Source organism: Cylas formicarius, unplaced genomic scaffold, assembly GCF_029955315.1.
Source record: "Cylas formicarius isolate icCylForm1 unplaced genomic scaffold, icCylForm1.1 PGA_scaffold_10__41_contigs__length_53128322, whole genome shotgun sequence".
In the NCBI taxonomy this organism is placed as follows: Eukaryota; Metazoa; Arthropoda; class Insecta; order Coleoptera; family Brentidae; genus Cylas; species Cylas formicarius.
Window position 1 is genome coordinate 14838972 of NW_026844214.1, and position 25055 is coordinate 14864026.

Below are 25055 nucleotides of genomic sequence, written 5' to 3' on the forward strand. Positions count from 1 at the left end.
ATATCAACGCAACGTACTTTGAACCAGACGTCTAAGATGTGATTGGCCGATATTGGTCCACATTTCTCTGATCATGCAAAGATGCAAAGAGGTGAATAAAAAACAAGATGCTGACACATTATCTTAAGGTGCGAAGCAGTCAAAAATGGCAAAAAATGGCGCCATTTACGTCAAATTTTAATCAAAGAAATACAAAAATATAACGTAATTTATGATTATGTACACAAACATTTTTTTATTAAATAAAATTGTTGGAAGAAGGTCTCTAAAGAATTAAAAAAAGACGTCTAGTATCATATTGTAAACAGATTTATGTTATTTTAATGGTTAAATCAAAATCTACCTACCGGAATAACTACGTTTCCTCTCATATAAACTAAAATCCGGTAAAAACTGGTTGTCGTCTGCCAGAAAACTGGCGGGAACGCCCCGAATTGTCTGCAAACTATCAGCATCTTTTATATGAGATAGGAATTTCACTAGAGCTTGTTTACCAACGATTATTACACAAGGGCTATTTAAACAGAGAATATTTTTTTCAATATTTGAAATAAGTACCTACATTTATATAATTAATTATTTTTAATTTATTGTCTATTTTTCTTTGGAAATCATTTTCTCTTGCCAGTCGACAATTCCGTCTCGGACAAAAAAAGTTCAAAAACCCGTCTCTGATGCGAAATCCATCAGAATCTTGAAAACCTACAGCTCTTCTAAAATTTTGCATGGTTTGCGTATTTTGTTCATTAAAAAATTAAATTATTTTTTTCCGAGTATGCACCTCTTAATAAATTGTGCAAACAACAAGTTTTTTATTTATATGTGTATAAAACACTCTAAAAACCTGACAAAGTAAACCAAACGCATTTTCGTTGGCTCTTCGAGCAAGGGTAAGTCTATAATTAAAAATCGCTTTGGTTTTTTAGAATTTGCTGAAGTTTTATTAATATTCATATTATTCTTGTGCAAACGAAAGGCTTCATCACCAATAATGACGTATGGTAAAACTCTGTTTGAATTTGGCAATTTTTGATCAGATGGAAAAAAGTCTTCATTACCAAAAGCAGATTTCTTAAAAATTGCACTGTCGCCTTCCTTCCCATATGATCCTACCTCCAAAGCAACAAATTTATAATTTGCATCAACCATTGAAAGAAGAACTATGGAAAAGTAATTCTTATAATTAAAATGTAAAGAAGCAGATTTTGCTGGTGCAAAAATTTGGACATGCTTGCTATCTATAGCTTCCACACAGTTCCTGGTTGGTGGCGACAAAAAATAGGTATTAAATTCTTGCGTATCGCAGTCAGTGTTTTCTTAATAATGATACTGATATAGCTAGGTGAAAGGCAAATCCAAGAGATTTGAAGGTTTCACCAGTTGCCATAAACCCACAATCAATTAAAATATTTGTATATTATTATACATTTACAGAAATAAATAATTTACTGAACATATTATTTATTTTTTGCATGACTTCGCGGGTAATCGAATATTTTGTGGTTCTTAGAGTACCTCAGTGCTAATTTTTCCTTTGCCTACAGTTGAAGACTACCAAAAAGGATAAAAATGTATAAAGGATACATACTTCCGAAACAAAATAAAGCAAAAATTAGGAACGGGCGCTGCGGCATTGACAAAACAATAAAATGTAAGCTTCTCGGGCAACTTTCATTTTTAGACGAGGTAAAACACGAACGCACTAAAACCAAAGTCCAAATTCTCTAGAACCATAAAAAGTGTATCAACAATTGCTTTTGACGAGAGATCGCAATAGGGAATGAACATATTGGAAGGCATTTATAACAGAAAAAAGATGGAGGAAGCTAACGATCAGTCGACCTTTTTAAGAAAAGTATTGCCTTAATCACCAAAAAGTTACCACTATCGTTAATAAATAAAGACTGGTATATTAACGTTAGTTAGCGATTTAGAAATTGAAGCAATCCAGAACCTCAATTATATACTGACACTCATAGCTCACAATAATCACATTCACGTGCACCCTATACCCAATCAAGTCAATCACCATCGGTGCCACGCTTAAATAATTATTTTTTATATAATGCGAGAATGAATACTGGTTTAGAGGGTTATTCAATTATTATTCCAGCAAAATAGGTTAACCATGCCGGTCATAAGCATTTGTATTTTTAAGTTTATTTTTTAAAAATAAAAAAAAATTACTGGAATAATTATTTTTCTTACCATAATGCCAGAGCGAATTTTTCTTCGGATGTGATGAGATATTTAACAAAATTTGTTCCATGCATTGTAACGCCCTGTTCTATTAGTGACAAAACAAATTGGAATTGGTCAGGAATCAATCGGAAAAATTCCCTGAACTTTTTTTCATCTTCTTTTAGATGATCGTTTATTAAAAAATGAAAATAACCTTCCTCGCGTCGCCTTTTAATCATCTACTTTACACCTTTTTCTAGATAACATTTGGTAAAATTCTTCATCTGACAAAATCAATAGATCAAAATATTACAATATTAGCCTTCTTCCATCATGCGAGGTGACAACACATTACTAGAATGGGAAAACTACCGTTTCAGCTAAGCGGCAGGATAAGATAAAATCGATGTACAAACTGGGCCACAGCTTTTTTCTGGTAGGTCAAACAAACATAAAGTTAAGTGTAAATAATTTATAATGGACAAGACTATAAGTGGTGATATAACTGTTTTATATTATGCTAAACAATATCGATTAAACAGATTGCAGCTCTAATACCAATATAGGTGTCAATATACCTAAGATGCTGATAATAAGAGTCTTGGCGAGATTCGAACAAATAGCTTTCTTATCTTGTAGATAGTTTTTTTTTTGTTGCAGGTTACGATTCACATGGTATTTTAAAAATGTAAATAAAAATAAAATATTACTCTAACTCAGCTATGCCATGCCATATTATGCTACCGACGGTTTAAAAGAATTCTGTCGATAATACTACGAGTCACCTTCGAATTGTTTAACTGATAAACGCTAATAAATATCATGAAACAAATTATTTGCCCATAATAAAATCAATTCCCAATACCACAATTTATAAGGCCGCATTTATTCAATACTGCAGTATAGAATGAATATCAAGGAAATGTCTCTTAGATTCTGTCATTGTAAAATTCAAAATCTACCATTTTTTGGCTAAGACTTTTTGTTTTTATTATTTGCGACCTCTGTCCCACATCCAATGAATCTTGATACACCATAACAGTTTTTTCTTTTCACATTGTGTTACTGTCTGGCTAACAGCACAGCACCTCCCCTGTACTCTATTTACAGCTGTGTTTATATCGAGTTAACAATTATTTCTCGAATTTCTTGAATCTTCGACTAACTTCAATTCGACTTCTCTAAATTGTTTCGCAACTTCGAAGTCTCAGTCGTTTCGGGCAGAGACGGATCCAGATGGTAACACTTTCGCCATAGATAGAGTACAATTAAACCCGTTACCATGCATAATTTCAAACTCGCCATAGTTTGCTTGTAATCACAGGGTTTGTCAGTAACCAGCACGTTTTCGCGGCTTTGCCTCAGTTTTTTATGAAACTTAGAATGTCGCAAACAGAGGTTTCATGCCACCTAGTTCTCACGGAACATGATGAAATAGAAAATGGTTAACTTTTGTTTTTCTCAAAATATTGAGTATTTAAGGGTTAATTTAATTCAGAAGTGCATAGTGTATATAATGGAATCAAAAAATACGGGGCGTTTCATTTAAAAAGTACTACTTTTCAGCTATACCTTGAAAACGGTTTGTCTAAATAATTGTTGATGACACCACTTGATTTTAAGTCAAACTATCTATCTACAGCAGTTTTCCCCTTTGTTAAATCTTACAGGTTTCCACCTCAAAAAGCGCAAAATTTCTATTTCACCGTTAAAATCACGTACGAAATAAGGTGGTATAATTCTGTTTGCGGCATTCAAAGGTTCAAGAAAAACTGACACGGGAACTAAATTGCAAAGATCTATCTCTGCTGGTTACCGAGAAATCCTCTGATTACAAGCAATTTGGAACACAGTGGTTTACTATTTTTAGACTATATCGATTGGTTTCTTTTAGAGATTATATAGGATAAATTTATATGCCGTTATAGATTCTGTACAAAAAATAGCAGCTCCGAAACTACCTTGCCTTTTTTCCTCACATCAGATCATTGTTTTGCCGCTTCGATGTAACACCCATACTTAAGCTGTTTAATTTAGTTGTTATTGTTCTAACGCATTAGGACTTGTGCGTTCGAGTTATTCTATAACGCTTAAAATGCCAATGATATGGATGGGACCTCCAAGAAGTTGGCTAATTCTGACTAGCTATAAGTTCGACATTCCTTTGGCAATATTGAAATTTTAAATACTGGCGTAAAAGTTTGACGTAATAAAAAGGTATGGATAGGATTCATCATTATATCAACTAATTTTATGAATGTTACTATTATTCGTAATTAAAAAGTCTTCCCAGAATAGGAATAATATAAATTATTAAATTTTGCATTGGGGTTGCATCAAATTTTAAATAATCTAAACCGGGTAACAAAAGAAAGTGGCAAAACTTTAAACTTTGACTCGGATACACATATTTATGTAAGTAGTTCTCTCTCGAGGTCAATAATGATCCGAATCAATAACCATGCGGTTAGAATTTATAATCATGTCGAAATGATACATAAAATAGATATGACTACAGACACGTTGATATGATGATACCTCGTTATTCCAGACTAACGTCTTCTTCTGCAAATCTCCGAAATTAAACAGTTTTTTTTAACACTAATGAATACTTGGAGCTAATTAAGCATACAACTCTGCAATGAAATTTTGTATTTTGTGCATTCACTAATTATTCACTAATATTATTGTTCAGTGTTTTGTTATTTTGGACCCAGCATTTATTTCTGCATAACTTATCTGAATGACTAATAAAATTCTATTCTATTCTATTCATTTTTTTTTTCTAAGAAACTTCCACAGGCTACTGTAATACTTTTTACAAAACTTCTGGATTCCTCCTGCGTCGATTTTTGCTGAGTCGAACTTGCTGACGTGTCGCTAATCATCCTGTTGGTTTCTTCAGAGCATGACTGGAACAGTTTCAGTTCAGCTCTGAAGAAGCCGACAGGATGATTGGCGAAACGCTAGCAAGTTCGACTCAGTAAAAACCGACTCAGGAGGAATCCAGAAGTTTTGTAAAAAGTATTTCTGTTCTATTCTATTCACAAATGTCAAATATTCAAATATTTGGTATATTTTCTTGGTATCGTGTGCGGAACAATTTGATTGGGTAAACTTTCATTTTCCACTAACTTGTATTTTTCAAATTCCATTTTGGAAAACTAATTGTCGTGTTTATTAGCGTTTTCTGAATGAGATTTGCGTGGTCGATTTATGACAAATCTCGCTCAGATCGAGATTTACGTTTACGATTTACTGAAAGCGTTGTTCCCAAATCGCTCGCAGACCGCTCTCTTCCGAACTGTCAAAAGAGACGGAACAACACATCACGGATGAAAACATCAACCATGTCCTTACTATATTATTTTTAAGTTTTTGAGATTTTTTTACCTCACTGTGAATCGAAAGCGAAAAATGATGAAGGTAGTCGAGTTTTTAACCAGTTTCAGTAGCTCAGAGGATGAAGAAGAGGTGTAGTACGGTAAAAAGTTAGCACGTCTACAGTCTGTTCACACGATATTCATAAATTTGGCATTATCGAGCTCCTTGCGAGTTTCTGATGAGTTGGCCCTCGCTATCAAGAACTTGCATTATTTCCTGCACGTTATTATATGCATATCTACTCATTTTCAATTATTTACAAAAAGCCCCAGCATCAAACAAGAATTAAAAAATATATTTTTTTGTTATGCTGTCAGAGGAAAGGAAGTAAACACGTGTTTGATTTAATTTCAAGGACAGCCAGGATCCGATTTAGACCATGCCAAAGCTGAGATTTGTGTGGCATTGATATTTTCATAAACACTAAACACTTTGCGCCATTTTATTTCAAAATAGCGATTTTCACTCACTAAACTTGTTTTCCTAGAACATCTAATGAGATCTAGGAACAATTTGGGAAAATACTGCTGTAAAAATGCAGCACCTAAACTTATCGACGATCTGTCAGTGGCCATGTTGAATAATAATAGTAAAAATATAGTGCATAAAACAAAATCCCAAAAAAATAAGGTTATAATTTTGAATGTTTCCCCTATTTCCGTCATTCACGACGAATAGAGGGAGAAAAATGTTCTAGTTTCAAGAATAGCGATCCTGTGAGCTTATTTTGAATAACGGGTGCTGAAAATGTTAGATTCAAAAAATGGCAAAAAACGTTCCGGTCTAGATACAATCTTCAAAGTCAAATAATTTGTTTTAATGCGTAGAATAATCGTCTACCTCCAAAACTACAAAAAATATAGTGTACCATTTAAAATTCAAAAATTTCCGTTTTAAAAATGTTTAGAACTGATTCCGCTTTCTTGCGTCACCCGGAATACCGTTTGTGAAGCGCTCTTTTGTGTAAGTATCATACGAACGATATCTCCATATGTTCATTTTAAAAACGAATAAAATATCAAAGTAGGCAACACAAATAAACATAAATTTATTCTGGAACTTTCTCTAGTGGAATGATATTGCTCATTCAAAAATACCTACGTTTTCGGATTCAACGTTGAGTTAAGTCGCTGAGCCGAATATAAAGGCGGGGGTTTGGTGCAAGACAAATTCTGAAGGAAAATGGGGAAAACGATTTAAACATTTCTATTACTGTAACTAAATTGTATATTTTTAAAAAAAGTTTACGTTGGAACTAAGATATTTTACCTTCGGGACGAGTAAAACCCCAACTTAGCACTTAATATTTTACTTTGTCCTAAATAACTTAAATACCCATCTTCTAGATTTCTTGCTGCTGGCGCTGTCTGAAACTCATTTGACGATTGCTCTGCACACACCCAGTACGAGTTCACTCCATGTGTGAGTGGCGCTATTTCAAAATAGAGTCCTCAAGTACAGGGTGATCAATGTGGTCGAGTACAACAATTTAAGATTATTTTAAAGAATACAGGGTCCAAAAAAAATACAACTGCGATGACAGTTATTAGCAATTTTGGAGCAAATAACGGCCATGTTTTAAATTCACAGAAAGTAATATTAAATATCAATTACTACAAATTTACCTATCTTATTTCTACATATTACAGCTAAATAAATGTTCAAAAATATACCCTTTTACTTGATACACTTGTTTAGTTTTAAAACTTCTGGTATTGTAGGGGAATTCACATAAACAAGATCTTTAATATATTCTCACAATAAGAAATCTCGTGGTATTTTCACCGACCCATTTCTGTGGATAACAATTATTTAAAACTTCTTTGTGGTAATGCGTAGGAGCTCCAGTCTGCTGAAACTACATTTTGTGGATCTTAATGTTATCAAATTTTTGAAGTAAGTCATTCAGTATCTACGCTCGTTGAGTGGTTAGTGAAAAAATATGGTCCAATAACTTTAAACATTTTTTCTACTCCCTTCTGTAAAATACCTAATTATACACGGATCTAGCGGGCGGAAAGTCTCAGTATTCGTATCCCACGGATCGGATCCACTTCGGACAATCTATTGTTTTCGGAGATATTATGTATGTATGTATTAGTGTTGTTTTGCAAAAACTAAGTAGACTAACTTAAGGTCGTAGAAAAACTATAGTATGCAACACGTTGGGTAAACTCGTGACTCACATGCTGTTTACCACATTTGTTGCATAATATATTATTATTCCACACCACACATTAAGTGACATATAATTTCGGTTTTGCACTTCTCGTACCCAGAAAGGATTAACTGTTGAATAATAATCTATGTTATAATGATTAACTGCACCATTACTGCGAGAAGTAGCTTCATCTGAAAAATTATTTTAGACGAAAAAATATGTATCGGTTTCTATTGCTTCATTTATAACGGCGCAGAAGTTTACCCTTTGTTCAAAATCTTGGTCTAGTTCTTAAGATAGTTACTTGACGGCTACTGACATAAAGATTATCTTGAATTTGAAGTAAAATTTTCAATTCTTTTTTCTACTCCCTTCTGTAGATACCCAGCTATCGTAGAAAAAGTATAGTATGCAACACGTTTGGTAAACTTTTTAAGTCACTCGCTGCGCTCCGTTGGTGTCCGATAAACTCTTGACTCAAATACTGTTTTCAAACTCTTGACTGGAACCTTCGGCACTGTACTAACACACAATAACGCGTTTTACCACAAACCGAAACTCAATTTTACTTACTCGAACCGCGTTTCGGCAACCAACTTGGCAACTTCAGGAGAAGATTAACACTGAATTTTTAATTTAAATTAATTAAATGAGTTTTAATCTTCTCTTGAAGATGCTAACTTGGTTGGCGAAACGCGCGTCGAATACGTAAAATTGAGTTTCGGTTTGTGGTAAAACGCGTTATTGTGTGTCAAATACTGTTTACTGCACTTGTAGCATAATATACTATTTCCTCATATTCTATACTATCCGAACCGTTCCGTTAAACACTGAACAGATTGTCTAGTTGGTATACTTATATTAAGGTACTTCGTGTTGTAGTCTTACTGCCAACAAAGTTTTTTTTCCACCTCACCCAGTATATAAATCATGTCAATAAATTTTACCTTAGAAATATCCATTTTAAGTTTTTTTTTATTTACTTACATCACAATAAATTTGATGAATTTATTTTTCCAGTTGCCAGATAAAATTTTGACAACATCATTTTGTCATCGGCCACTAATGTTATAGCAATAGTCTTAGACAGAAAGAAGGGTAAATACTGGAAAAAATTAAAATAAATCGCAAAGTATTAAACATAGGTATATGACAACCTTAATAAAAGTTGTACGTTTTTTGTAAGATCTTGGCGTGATATTTAAGAAAAACGAGATTTTCCAATTTAAAATGATCCAAATATAGACGGTTATTTTGAACACCCTGTAGCATCTAATTCAAATTTCGTTGCATATATCTTTTACGTAATTTTTTTGCAAGTGTGAAAACTAGTATTTTTTAGAAAAAATAAAATATTTTAAGAGGGTTTAGGTATATATAATTATTTATAAAAAAGTTTTAAAAGGAATTCAAAACAAAATTTGAAAATAAGGTGTTTAAATTAAAATTAAAATAGTTTTAAATTGTACATCCTTTACTTCTTTACAACTTTTGTATTTACTGTTTTCTCATAAATTTCGGAACCAATGAAATAATAAGCTCTACTCTATCTTTGACTATGCACAGTATTTTTCATGAAAATGTTAATACAAAAGCTGGATAACACAACACAACTGCAATAAATAATGTTTTAATTTCTAACATATAAAATAATTATGATAATTCACATACTAGCTCTCAATTTTGGCAAAAATTGCTGACTTTTATTTTTAAGGATCTATCAAAAATGATATGTATATATCCGAAGCAATAATTTAGATGAACTTGATGAACAAATTTTATTAAATTTATTAGATTATTAAATATTAAGAACTATAACGCTACTAGTTAGTTCAGTTGTAAGACAATTTGAGTACCTTTTGTTATTGAACATCTATGCTAATTGTTATTTGTTGTTCTATTTGTCATTGTTTGTTCTTATTAACTGGGTGTTTAAATCACTTAATATAAATTTAAAAAAAAAAACGATTCAACGGAAATACAAGCTAGGGTATCGCATTTAAAATATCAAAGTTGTCGCCACTTTTCGATAGAAGCGGCAACACCTTGATACTAAAAATATTTTTTTCTACTTCCATCTGTAGAATAACCAATTTCACACCGATCTAGAGTGCGGGAAGCGTCACTTTACCACGTCAGTTTCTTTTATCACGGATCTGAGCCACTTCGGACATTTACGGGATTTTACAGGACGGATTTGGGAGCAATCGGACATTTCCGGGATTTTACCGCACCTTGAATTTTGAGGTTTGTCAGTTCTAAGGGTCATGCCGGTGAATGTATTCGTGTTGTTTTGCGAAAACTAATGGTAGTAGAAAAAGTATAGTATGCGACACGTTCGGTAAACTTTTTAAATCACTCGTTTATTAAACACTTGCTCCGCTGCGCTTCGCTAGTGTCAAATAAACTCGTGAATCAAACGCCGTTTAACGCACTTGTTGCATAATATACTATAGATCGATAGACCAAAGTCGAAAACCTTAGTGACCAAATTTTCCGCAAATTTCTATCTCCCGTTTTCTCAAACCGTCTATCTAATGTTGTATGGACCGTGAGACCCTGTATAGGAAATATGTTTATTCTGTTTTCTTTTTATTCGACGTTCCTCGTTTCCATTGTTGTTTGTTTCGACGAAGTCCAGAAAATAAAATACAGCACATTATGATATTTAAGATTTTCGTTATTGTCCCAAGATCGTGGCCGATCGTCCGAAAGCGGCTTTCCACAAACCGGACAATATATTTTCGTAGAAACTTGTAAAAACTCTCGGGGAGCTTTAACGATAACTTAGAACTCCGCTGGCGTACTTACGTGAATTATAAAGTCAAAGAGATTTTCTGCTACAATAACTAGAATACTTTAAGCTCCCTCCATCTTGAACTTTTAACGACCCCTTGCGATTCTAGAACTTAGCTATTCGATAAGAAGGTTTATTTTAGGCTCCGCAGTTTACTTGTTCCAAACTTTTACTTGTAAAACAATTTTGGAAACAGGCCCTGTGCTTGTTTTTCGCCGCTTTCAGCACTTTTGCGGAATTTCCGAGTTAGGTATTATTGTTTTGCTCTTTCATGAAACACCGACCAAATTTTCAGAGTTCATTTAGATTTTGCTATACCGATTAAACTGAACTGTGGCAAGTAAAAAATTGCATAAATTTGGCAGTTAAAAGTGTATGCTTGGCCGTGGGCTTTTTGAACAGATTTTTGCTCAAGTCTTGTTGTGCTTAGCAAGGCGTTAAAGTCTTATCAAATGCCTGCGGTTAGTCCCGAAAGAACGGCTACAATGGTTAGGTTGATTAAAAGCAGAAGAAGAGAGCCATGTGTCGCACAACGTGGTATCATATACTATCCACTTCATTTATACACTTTTTTTTATTACACTGGAGGTTACACACGATGTGGAACGACGAAGACTAGCGCTTATGACTATGACTTTATTGTCTTACATAATCTGCGAGATTGCTATACTACAACTGTAGGAATTACAAAGTATCATCTGCATAGTTAACAATGTGTTATTTCCCACCTGTTGGACTTTGTGAATGATTCGGCAACAATGCCAACAGTGTGAAGGTTGCGCGACCAGACGAAACAGTTTTTAGGACGTCGGAGGAGGCGGTCGGAAGAAAGAAGCCAGACAGGGCGAGGAGAAGAAAGCGAGGCGTCACAGAATTTTGTTATTAAGTTTTCTTAGTTTCTTAAGTGTTTCTTAAAAAATAAAAAGTAATTATAATCCACCCGAATTGTCGTCAATCTCGTCCCTGGAAACGGTGGTCCTTCGTCCGCAACCCCAACATCACCACTATAAACAATATAAAGAGGATATGGTCCCATGTGCAATACATTACTTTGTGGCATCTTTGAGTTAACTGTTTTGTTACAATCTGCATTCTATTTCTCAAGTATGCTATTAACCGTTTTCCACTAATACCATAATTTTCCAATATTTGTATAAGTTACTTATCTATACATCTATGTGTGGGTTGGCTTGCATTTTAAAAACCGGTGCTGGTTCTTATTGAAGAGATTATACTCACTTAGCAAGTCCCGGATCCAGCTTATTGTTAATTCAAATATATTTGAAAATCCTAGTAATAAGTTTATTGGTTTGCAATTATCTAACAGCTGATAATAATCATATCACCTACTGCACTAGTAGGGGGTCTTCGAAGCCTGCGACTTCTTTTTTTTAAACTGACTCGATATAGCAATATATAGCAAAAAATAAAGCCTTGAGCAACTTGACATGAACTCCAAACACCATGTGTTTGTATAATTGTTTAATGTCAGTACCCCACTAACCAAAACTACGTCTCGCTCCCGATTTCTTTAAAATATTTGCTTACGCTGGTGGCTTTCGCTTTTCTGTTTTTCCGATAAATATGCTAATAAAACTCTTCACAAATATTTATTACCAAACTCTAATGTCAGTTTCATTAAAACTACGATTTTCTGGCCTAATCTTAGGTCGCAAAATCTCTCTTTTGGGACAGTTAAAAAAAAATTGCTTTAAAAATAGAAAAATAAATATTACAAAAGAAGAGATTCAAGCAAGCTTCCTCACTCCTAATGACAGGAACACAAATTAGGGTTGTTTCGGAATTTTAGTATACAGACAATACTTTTTTATCGATTTGCCTTGCGGCTATTGCTTAGTGTCTCACTCCTAGTTTTGGGACTGGTCAATTGGCCACTTCTTAATTGGCCAGTCAAATTCGATCAAAATGTTTTAAATAACATATTGCAATTGTCGAGTGATATCTATCATTATTTAATATTAATATGTATTTTATTTTGTTTGTCTTGTCATGTCCAATTTACTAACACTCAGAAAAAAAGGTGTTTTAAAATGCACAAGAAATCACCTTGTAATAAATTAACTTTATTCTACAATTTGACTAGTCAAAATATATTGATATTAATTTATTTATAAATTATTAGTTTAGTCACTTTAAAACATCAGCAATTTTCTTGTTTCCTGTGTTTAATGTATTGCGTATTTGTATTAAACGAAATTATGCTGAAAACAAATTATTACTTGCTTATTATAAAAGGACCTTTTTCTGTTCTCTTATAATAATAAGATGATTATATTAATCAAACTTAAACGTTTATATTTTAAGGACGGTCTGTTGTTACTTATAAAAGATTTATTTAACATTTTAAAGAGAAAAGAGACGCCATTAGCGTCTCCTCTGTAGTCCACCTGTTGTGTGCTTAGGTAGTGAACGCCGTTTGTATTTTCAGTGTCTCCAAGTTTTTGCAACCGTTTTCTTCGTGATTTTAAGAGTAGTTTTTTTAATTGTTGGCGATAAGTAACCAAGCAATGTGCTACATACATTACCAACCAAGAAGGGCTGAAAAATCACACCTAAACATTTTTAATAATTTTCTTTCATTTTATTACCAAAACCTAAGTAAAGGCAATCTGTTCTTCTGATCATTTTATTTTAAAACTAGTATCATTAATTCAATGTTGGGGCAAATTTAATTCCAATAAAAATATCATGTTTTATAAGAAAACCTTACATTAATATTGCATGTGCCTGAAACTAAAAAGTAGAACTTTGTAGTCTAAGGACGGCAAGAGGGGATGCCGATTACCCGACTGCAATAAAATCCCAAGAAATGCCCACTGGTTCCGATTCAACTGGAAAGGAGTTCTAGGAATAGAACTCAGATCTACCAGCAAATCCAAGTTTCACGTCCTCGAAGACAATGGTGGGCGCATGGCGCAATAAATAAACCTCTACAGAAAATTCTGGTCCTCTAGTTGGGGGGTCGGAGCGAGGGGTTAGCAATCCGTCCTTCATAAAAACCAAAAATCCAGAATCAAGCTTCGGAAATCGGACGGAACTAAACGAAGACGACTTTTGTATATGAAATAGACACTGGAACTAGGCACTTGGAATATACAAGGCATCGCAAATAAGTACGCTGAGATAGGAGAAGTATTAAAACAGAACATGGATATCATAGCATTATCAGAGACAAAAAAGAAGGGCTAATGAAATGAAACACAAATTTGAAAAAAATCATCAAAGAGTACAGTTTTGTGTCCGAACGAATCGCTACCATCACTCTTAACTTGTTTGGAACTGAAACTATCATAATAGGAATATACGCACCAAACGATGACGCAACTCAACAAATTAAATATTGGTTCTACCGGAGCCTCTCCCAGGAACTGAATAAAATAAAATGCCACCAAGACATAATAATAGCGGGTTCACGGGAACAAGATGAAGTAGTAGGAAAAGACGGTGAAAACACGATAAGTGGATCCGGAGAACGCTTAATAAGATTTTGCAATCAGTTCAATTTTGAAATATTAAACTCCCATTTTTCACATAAACACGGTGCATATGGGAAAGACCCACTTTACAACAAAAATAAATTATAGACTACGTAATCACAAAAACAAAAATCTAAAGCAAAGCCACAAGACTGTTGAGAACATCGGGGAGCCAATTGTGGATCGGATCATTACTTAGTCGTGACCAAACTGGTCTATCCATATCGAAAAACTGTTACAAAAACTGAAGACCATAAGAATAGCACTGAAGAAACTGGAAAAGATGTACGATATAAATTAACTTTTCTACAACAAGGCAGCATTAAAGATCTATTCAAGAGAAGACTAGAACAAGAACTAAACAACATACTAGTAAAGAATAGTATCGAGGAAGAAAAAAAGAGTCTAAAACAAGTAGTAAGTAAGACAACAGCAGAAATATTAGGAACAGATGTTAAAAGGAAAAAATCGGAAGCCCCGTGGATGACTGAAGAGGTAAAATGAAAATTAAAAGATAAAAATCATTCCTACAATAATTAGCTTACCACAAAGTTACCCCAACATAGAGAAGAATATCAAACCACAAAGAGAGAAATACGAAGATCAATAAAAATAGAAAAGAACAACTTCTGGGAGCAAAAGTGCATTCATATTGAAAATCTGATTTGAGGAGCTCAGTCAACAGAGGCATGGAAAACAGTTCCATCATTAAAAAAATAACACAAATAAAGGAATAAACACGTTAATTCCTATGCCATTCCATTGTATTTTAAAAATTATTTCGATCAATTGACAGGTCGATTAACACAAAAAAATTTGGCCGGACAATTCCACAACCCTAACTTTTCGTACCTTAATAATCTGCAAAATGTATAAATAAATCTATCAATAAAACCACCACGAAAAAACTCGGGAACGCGATCTACCTACTTCCCGTTGATGTCTGGAAAACGACCCTCTCCGGGCCGGATATGTAGGTAATAAAATCCTAATTTAATCATGGGGTTTCATAAAATCAACCGAGTGTGTGCGACGAATGAGAATATAATTCGATTTGAATTTCATAAGGCGTCCGTTTTACGAAAAAAAACGCCGCGTGTGCCGCGATTTCCTGGACGTTTTATTATCTGGAACGCGCGTGAAAAAACACCGCGATATATTTAAACGCAAGTGTTTTTAATGAAAGCTGCTGATACGAGCCGAAGCCGCAGGAAACAAACGGAACGTATTTTATTTGCGACTAGAAAACGCCGAGTAGGACCGACACGTCCCCCTAATTTATCACAGGGAAATGCCATCATGTGTAAGGGTTTACTTTATCCTTTACTTAACCTTTATCCTATCTTAAAAGATAACTTATTAGTTAAACGAGTTATATTACCTACAGCGCGAACGAGCTAATTTTCGTAATATTAATAAAAAAAGAATGATAATAATCTTTTGCCCTCGACCGATTGGTAAGCGACAAGACAGAAGCAAGTATCGGCTGATATCAATGGCAGTTTCTTACATGGATATCACTAATTTTTCGGTCATGTCAACGAACGTTACTTGCCAACTGCAAAACACTTTGTAAAAAATGTGTATGAACTTTTAATAAGTACAGGATTCATTAAACAAAAAGCTTTAACAGAAACCTGCCTGCTTATAAAAGCAAGCACCAATATCTTCGATAAAGGATATAACAATGAATTATGATAGAAACAAAGATACAATTAAATTAGAACAAACAACAACCAACCAACACCGTTCCTTTATCAAATGCAACTTTACTTGAACTTTCTGGGCTTAACTACAGAACAAGCTAAACTACAGAACAAATAGGATTTTTCCCTTTTCCATAAACCCTCACACAAGGACACAATAATAAATAATAACTCAAATCTCCGTTACACACACAAAATGGCTGCCTTTTATGCTTTTATCGACAGACTACTTTCGACAGAAAATTTTGAAAAAGAATATTATAAAACAAATAGCTTTTAACAACGGCTACGACTCGTCTTTGATAGATAAGATTATAACTAAAAAGCAGGTTCAAATGACTCTGAACTCTAACTATCCCATATTAAATACCGAACGCAAAAGTTATAAAACAATAAAATACATCGAAGAACCCAGCAAGAAAATTTCTATCATCTAACATCTATATAAGTTTGGTCTTAAAACTTGAAAACACAATAGGACATTTTTGTAAAAAACAATAAAACTAAATTACGAAAAACTCAAAAATCCGAAGTCTACAATTTGAAATGTGGATATATATATATATATATATATATATATATATATATATATATATATATATATATATATATATATAGGTGTCGGAATATTGTCATATTTCCAAACAAAAATAGTTTAGTTTCAATCTAACCGTCTGGATAATAGTGCTCAAGATATGATAAGAAGGAAAATATATTTCCTTTATCAAAACCATACTTTGCATAAACTGAAAAGGAAGCTGGAAGAAGATGGGACCAAGATAATTAGTAGTCGTGCCACCCTCCATAGTGATTTGTAAAACAAGTGGTAATGGAATCGAATCGATTGCATACTTGGAAATATAATTACCTTCAAAAAACTAAAAAGCTTACATCCGGAAACTGGATACAGTATTCAAAAGATGGATTCATTACTGTAAAAATTACAAGACTAAACCACCTTATTTAATATGTAATAATATAATTGTTGAGACCCGGAAAAAAGCAGTACAGCACTTCTTAAAAATGGAAGATTCTTACATTTGCATGAGAATGAAACAGAATTAGATTTTGAATAACATAATTTAATAATTGATAATTCGCATATATTTAGTGTCATCGTATTTTCTATTAGTATTATAGTGATTTTATTACACCTAACTAATCATAATTAAATATTTAATCTTAATATATGTAAAGCACCTTAAAAACAAAGTATACTGAACAGGGATCAGGGATAGTTGAAAAAATACAAAACGCTGTGTATTTATTGATTAGAATGAATTCATGATTGACACAAAAAACCAAAAAGCGAAATATATATACTGAAAAAAGAGCTACTTTTTCAGCATATATTTTGGAAATTCCTTGTTAATTAAAGTAAGCCAGTCAATAATGCAATTTTTTTCCAAGAACATGTGGGTATTTTTTATTATTTTCTTGCATGGACGATGCCAGCCATGACTATAACAGGTAATGCAAGAATAACATCTGGCATTTACTGGAAGTAGTCTTCAAAAACATCAGCAGTATATCTTCATTATCGTCTCGATTCCGTTTTGATTCAAATGTTAGTAGACCACCATCGACACATATATTTTTGCTACCAATGTGCCACTGTAAATAATTACACAGGTCTACAAAATTAAACTTTTTGACAGATGTTTTTTATTTTGAAAACTGATTTTATATAAATTTGGTAGGCAAATTTCAAACATTCTATGCATTTATTCGTATCACGTAAGGTTTTTCTTTTGCAAATATTAAAGGAAAGAAATAACGATATATCTAAATTAATGTATTTTTTTCTTCAGTATAAAAGTGGAATCCTAGTTAAACTAAGTCAGAAATATTGTTGCAATACACTTGCGATCCTTCCTGAGTAAAATATGAAAAAAACGCTAACAATTCGGAAGCATCCTTTGGAAGGTGCCAATCTCTAATTAAATCATTTAATTCGCTCCCGTTAAATACTTAGACGAGCAGTGGAACCCAGAACTTGAAATTAGATGCAGGATAGAACAAGCAAGAACAAGAACTAAAAACATTCCTCACCAACCGGAATCTAAATTTCAAACTCAGGTATAGAATGGTTAAGTGTTATGTCTGGTTGGTTCTCCTGTACGGGGCGGAAGCGTGGACGCTTAAAGCTGTTTCTATCAACCGCATTGAAGCGTTTGAAATGTGGACTCTGAGACGAATGTTAAAGATATCGTGGACGGAACGGGTCAGGAATGAGGATGTGCTTAGGATGGCTGGATTGTAAGACCGAGAACTCTTCGAATATATTAAAAAACGAAAGATCTCTTACCTGGGCACATTACGGGGAGAGCGATATGACTTCCAACGCCTAATACTACAGGAAAAGATTGAAGGTGGAAGACGATGCATCGGAACAAATAAGTTGTCTTGGCTCAGAAATATCCGCCAGTGGACGGGTATAAGCGACTTTCAGTCGCTCCAGGAAGCTGCAGTAAATAGACTCATATGATAGGGAAAACGGACGACGCCTAAGCAGGAATCTGCATGGCATCTAAAGAAGAAGAAGAAACTTCGGACTCTCTGAAATCTGGTGTCTAAGTCATCTGGGTCGGAAGCAGATTTCTCTGATTCTGACGATATGACGTTTTCTTGTTCTTTTAGGACGGTAGGTTCCGAGACATCTGGTCCATGAGGAACACAATTTGTTTCTTATTTTTTAATGTTGAATCCTTGAACATTACATGAACAAAAATTACAATAATCACTGTGATTCCTAGACTCTCACCATACCATAGGAACATCAAAACTTAAGTATTTCTTCCTACTTTTTTATTTTTATTTTATTTATTTATTTTTACAACAAAATAAGCGTGGAATATATTTTTCACAAAAGAAGTTATAGTTTGATATAAAAAAAGTTATTAACACAATGTCTTTTTTCCATATTTATACATTCTAAAATACTAGAAATACGCAACAACAAAGACGACAGCCGCGAACATAGTAGCACGAGGACCAATCTAACAAAACTGCGCATAAGCAGGTTACAACACTGTATTGACGCTTCTGCGCCAACTCTGTTGCTTTGCAGAGAAATCTAATATTATTCAGTGTTGCCAAATTACCATTTAATTTCATAAAAATCACTTCATTTAAAAATCGTGCTTAACTCGGAAAAAACATATTCCCCCAGGCCCCAGAAAAACATACAAATAAGCAAACAGCTTTCCAACATCAAAATCACTGTGGACCTGTGTTATTAATAGTTTACCTTTTCCTGAGAATTCTTTTATTCCAGTGGATCATCCTTCCATGAACAGCATGCCTCGTGCTTTTTAAATTTTTATCCTGCCATATTTTACCATTTCAACTATTTTTTCATCTCCGAATGTTGGGGGTCGATGAGCTCAGAACACATTAAGAATAATAATTTTCTAATTCTTAGAAAGAGCAGTTATTACTAATTGGTTTCTCAGTAATAAATTCGTCAACTGCCGAAACACTAGTTATAAGTCTATATGCCACTCTCGGGACCCCTAAGACCATTAAGTTTTTGCAACTCAATAATAATTTATAACTCTCGTGCATTAAGAACCCGAACATAATAATAATGTAAGAGGAGAAAAGAATAAGTAATTCTAGAACGAACCTATTTCGTTAACGGCCCAACTAAAATCGCAGTACAAAAAATTTTGCTCATGCAGCTTATATTTGATTGGAAACGTCTTACCTTCAAAAAGTCTTTGTACTCATCCCCATATAAGAGAAAACTGATTACCTTTTTCCTCGCCTTTTCCGGTAACATTGTTTTGTGTAATTTCCAAAATCTAATTGCATATTAAGACCTGCCCCAAACAAATCGAAAATTGTACCGTATCATAAACTGGAAACCATTCAAAAACTGATATTTGGTCGAGGAACGTAACAAAAAATACGCCAGCAAAAAACTTTTCCAGCCCGTTTCGCCATTTTTTTAACGTGCTACGACGACCTTTTTTTGGGCGATTTCCGGAAAGCAAACGGCGACTTGTCCACGAAAAAGTCATCGCCATAAACAACCGTCGCTTCCGGCTGGTTGGGAACGTCTGCGACCCCAAGTATTTTGCATTTAAAATTTGATGCGGTTTACCCTTTCTGCAGTAGGATACCGCGATCGAAATCTCGCCCTTTATGCGTCACATCCGAGCGGAGCTCGGCGCACCCAACAATATTTACCCCCCGCGATGATAGTTGATTGCGGTTTCTAACGCACGAGCCGTCGTCTTTAGATTTTGCTCTTCGGATGAGTTTATTCGGCATGCTGGGACTGCTAACGTTAAATCGCGGGACAGTTTATTGCTGAAATTACAATTACAAAAGGCCTTTTTGTTATGGCATAAACGGCAGGTTACACCATTTAACAGCACGTTCAAACGATAAAATTTTATTATCAACATGAGTGTTCGCTAATGTAAACATCAGGCGTACTGCGCTCATTTTAAGGTAGACCTGGTGGCTCTTCGCAGTCAACTCTTCAACCTGGGGGTGGACAAATTTGGGATGACCGGTTCAGTAATCAAACAGTCAACACCCATAGGTTCCAGCAACGTGAGATTGAGCGAGAACATCGCAGCAGTAGGTTGAAAGTGGTTAGCAGAAGCCTGCTATGCACAAAAAGTCATCCTTTCGCAAACTTTAACTTGGCGAACTTTAACTATACGGACCTAGCACGGTTCTAGCAAAACGGCGAATTAGGGGAACGGTAAGAATTACCTCTCTTTCTAAGTATATCTACCTAACTTAACTTAAAAAAAAAAACATATTAATGTATGTCCCTGGTATTTAGAGTAACAGATACTATAAAGTCTTTATGATTGATTTGGATTAGGGTCGCGTGATTTCAATAAAATCTAACGCTCATGAATTGCCTGTAATCAAACAAATAGTAAGGGTCCCCACCCTAAATCTACAAATTTTGTGGGTATTAGCTTAATTATTGCTTTGATAATATGCAATAAGTTAGGGACTCCACCCCAAATTAACAAATTTTGTGGACTTTAGCCGAATTAATGCTTTGATAATATACAGTGCGTCGCTTTAATATTCCAACCACCAATTTGCCTGTCCGTCACTGCGGTCCAGAAGATCTATTGTAACTCTCTCCATAGCTATAGAGCATTATTCAGGTTCGTCTCTCACACTTCATAACTTCGATAGTGACTCCTTGGTGTAGCTCATTGACTTTGGTTTGGTTACGCCCGGCAGATGAAAACGCACTCTCGGAAGGCCCTCACACTGACGTAATATATTTATGGTGTGTAAGAAAATATGTTTAAAAACACAAAAAAGTGACAAAATTATAACTTTAAAAATTGCGACTCAACTTATTAAAACATCTGGACGTAACTTCAAATAATGATTGCTACTAAAACAATAATCCGATTTTAAAAATTTAAACAATGTCGAAAAGGCCGATATTCCTTTCGAAGAAGTAATCGCAAGCTCTCAAAATGGAGCCAAGCTGTCATCTTCATATTTTTAAAGTTCATTTTCATAGTAGAATATATTATTTTTGAACCCAGTACATTACGCTAAAATTTGAAATAAGCAAAAACTCTTAGATTCTATTCCCCACGGTGCGATATCTTATTTGTCTGCAACTATCCTCTTCTACTTGTTCTACAAAAAAAAAGGAATATCGTTTTTGGGATTTCCAAACAAAACAAAAAAATTAAATAAATGCAGATTTGTCTTTCAAATATTGAAGTTGATAATTAGTTGGTAAGTATAGTATACCGTGTTGTAGAGCACGAAAAGTAATAAGAATTTCAATCTGCTGTTTTATAAAAATATACGCAAAAACTAATGGTGGTATGCAATACGTTTATAAACTTCTTCAAACATTCGTTTATTAGACACTCGCTCCTCCGGTAGTGCCAAAACAAACTTGTGACTAAAGTGTCGTTTAAATATACTCTCAAAATATCCTTGGTTGGAAATTGATATGTCACGTAGCACCATGTTCATAAAACTTCTAACGTCAACAACGCATTTGTACAATACGCAAGTCGGGAATCTTTATCTCCGTCAGATAAATTTATATAGGATTGTACAGTTTATTGGTATTTTATGGAGCCTAGAATATGTTTCTTTGATATAATATATCAGCTCTCTCAGCTAATATGTAAGCCGTAAAGTTCCGCATTTCCGCTAAATTTCCCCTATCGGGTTTTATGGTCGAAAAGGAAACTAGTTATGGGTATTTACTTAAGCTTAAAGGACTTAGCTAAAATAAATTGTTCCCGTTGGGAAATATAGTCCACAACCGAGCGGGGCACGAGCTTTCATTTAAAAAGCTGCAACAAATTATATGCCGCGGAAAGAAAGATAAAAACCACAAAATTCGCCATGAAGTCCGCCATCACAAAGTTTGCACTGGTTGAAGCACCCAATTTAAAAGACACTTGAATCAACTGTACTGAGAGAGATAGCTTAGTTCTTATTATCCTGTCGACGCATGCATAAATAAATCTAACTCGCCAAATCTACTTCATGTAATCCCACAAGTGATTCCATGTGATCTTTAAATTAACTAAAATTGAGGCCCATTGCCATAAAAACAACAAAAATTGAAAGAGCGCTTTGCTAATTACAGCTGTCAGTTCTCGAATTCACATGCCCGAATAATTAGACTGGACTTAACGCTGGCCACTTCAACACAGAAATTCTTGCTGTACATGCTGTACCTGACATCAGTTAAAGAGCTTCTTGGAATGATGTACAACTCTACGTGCACCTCCAGAGAAATTCCTGCTCACTCCATATGTGAACCAACTTGAGAGCCTAACCTATGAGTAAAGGTACATTTTGTAAAACATTTTTGTGGTTTTCGCCATACCCCGTCACGTTCATCTGGTGATCGCAGACTAAATATCGACTCATCGTGATTCATTTTCACCCCAGTGTTAATAATTTCTAACAAACTGAATTTCTCTAAGAAACTCTGGCGGATCTTAGCAGCCGGACTGACTTCTGCAAGTCTTCATCTAACTACGCTTACGTTGGTATTCGACACGTAATGAAATCGACTTCTGATTCCTACAGTATCAACGATTTCGCAGACTTTGAAAGACGATAAAGCGATCAACACGCGCGTTAGATCTTCGGTTCGTTCTAGATCGGGTAGGGTAACATCCAATTTTCAAAAAACGTGCATAAATACTGTGCACAATGCAGTTTGATATGGAATGATAAGGTTTAGGTTCAGGACTAACCAAAAGGCATTTTTGGTTCAAAAAACTTATTAAGCACAACAACACTTTCACAAAGATGTGTCAAATTTGTCACAACAAAAAAATCCTATGACCAACAGTTTTGAATGACAAATTTTTGCAATTTACTGAAAACATGTTGATTGGTTTTGTGTAAGTGGTGAGCTTATGTTGATTATTAGAGGCATCAAATACAATGCATTAATCAAAAAATAGTAGAAGATCGATAAAACAGAGTTTACAACCGTAACTAAAATACGGCTCAGACTACTCCGGGTTTCCATTGTATATACTTGTAGGCGCCCTCAAACGAAATGCACAAATAATTTTGTTTTTGTTGCGTTATTAGTCATTCCGTTTACTACATTTGTCAAGATTACATTCTGTTTGTCATGGCTATTTACAAAGCTGATATTTGCCAGGTACGCAAATACTGATATCCTTGCCAAATACACGCGTAGTCTCATTTTAGCTTAACACACCATTCTAAACGCGCGTTTGATATAAACCCCAGTATCTACAGAGACAGAAGATACATCCCTATTAGATTTGTGGTCAAGATATTATGCGTTAATAAAGACAAAACTGTTATAAATTTTCTTTCAAAAACTATTTAATCTGAAAAATATTAGATTTGAAATTAGAAATTGATTAAGACAAGTGAAAATCTTGCTTTATCTTATTATTACTCTCACTTTTTTCCAGAAGATAAATATGGCATCACATTTTGCACATTGCACATCGCTGTCTTTATATTGCATATTTGAAATACCAAACTAACATTTTTCGCAGTTCAAGGTTTTATGATAAGACAGCGGATAGTTATAAGGGGTTTATAAGAAACCTTTACAACAGTTTTTATAGATGTAAAAGAAATCACTGGTATTTGCTGGTTTGTTGGTTGTTTTTATAAGACGTGTAATGCATATCAAATTACTTTAAGTTTTATAATATTGGATCCAAAACGATTCCGTTACTTTATTTATGAGACGTTTGGTGTTGGTTGCTTGGTTTTTTAAAAAGCAGCACCTCGTTGGACTCCCATGTGCTTGGGACGAGTGTACAAGATGGAAACGTGATTGATATTTGACATTAGGTTTTAAAGTGCTCAAAATCAGGTAAGCGAAAAATATAATATTATTTGAAAATTTTAAATAAAATAAAATAAAATTATTTTTTGTGTAGTATTTATAAACGCTCTAGGTAGATTTTATAGCGGTAACGCAAATGGTATTCCTTGCCGTTATCTCTTAAGGGAAACGGCATCTCTTAGTTTCAAATAAATGAGAAGTCAAAGTTTTATACCATTTTTCATTTGCCCACCATTACCTATATCAGGTTCTCCATTTAAGTGCTATAAGGGTTTTATAAGAGTAACGAAAACGCTTCGCGAACAATTTCTAGGTTCTCGGGTTTTATAAAATAGGTAACCAACGCCACTGTTAACATTTACAAACAAAAAATGTTAGTTGGGATAGCAAGGTAGCTACGTCAACAGGTCACTCCAATATTTCAATTATATAATTATATATATATATATATATATATATATATATATATATATATATATATATATATATATATATATATATATATATATATATATATATATATATATATATATATATATATATATATATATATATATAAAATAGTTATTAGTGAATATTTCATTATAAAGATATATTCGGCATCGTTTTAGAGAAGAGGCCGATTTTTCGTCAGCCATGATTATTCGATAGTCGTCACTTCTGGTAAATCAATTTACCGTGACGTGATTGATTCGATTGTCCGGATGTGCACGGGTAATGGGGCGGCTCGGCGGCGGACAAAAAAATCGAATAATTCACTCGGATAGTCCCCACGTTTGTTGTCCCGTAGTTTTTCTAGTTGATTAATTGGTATTTCCGGAAAAGGCTTCGAAAAATAAAAAATTAAAAGTCAAATAGTTCGCAGAAATAATACGTACTAGTAATAGTACTATTTATTCTACTAAGTTGTGGTTTTCGAGATTAAAAACTCAAAGAAACTGATTACTAATATTATTCAGTAATCCATTCACAAAAAAAATCAGAAAGAGAAAGAAAATTGGCAACTTCT

At 34.0% G+C, this 25055-nt stretch overlaps 1 protein-coding gene across 1 annotated transcript in view; it reads right to left on the reverse strand.

Moving 5' to 3' along the window:
* The window catches only part of LOC132700327 (neuropilin and tolloid-like protein 2), a 240454-nt gene that overhangs the window by 132602 nt on the left and 82797 nt on the right, over positions 1–25055 (reverse strand). The window lies entirely within an intron of this gene.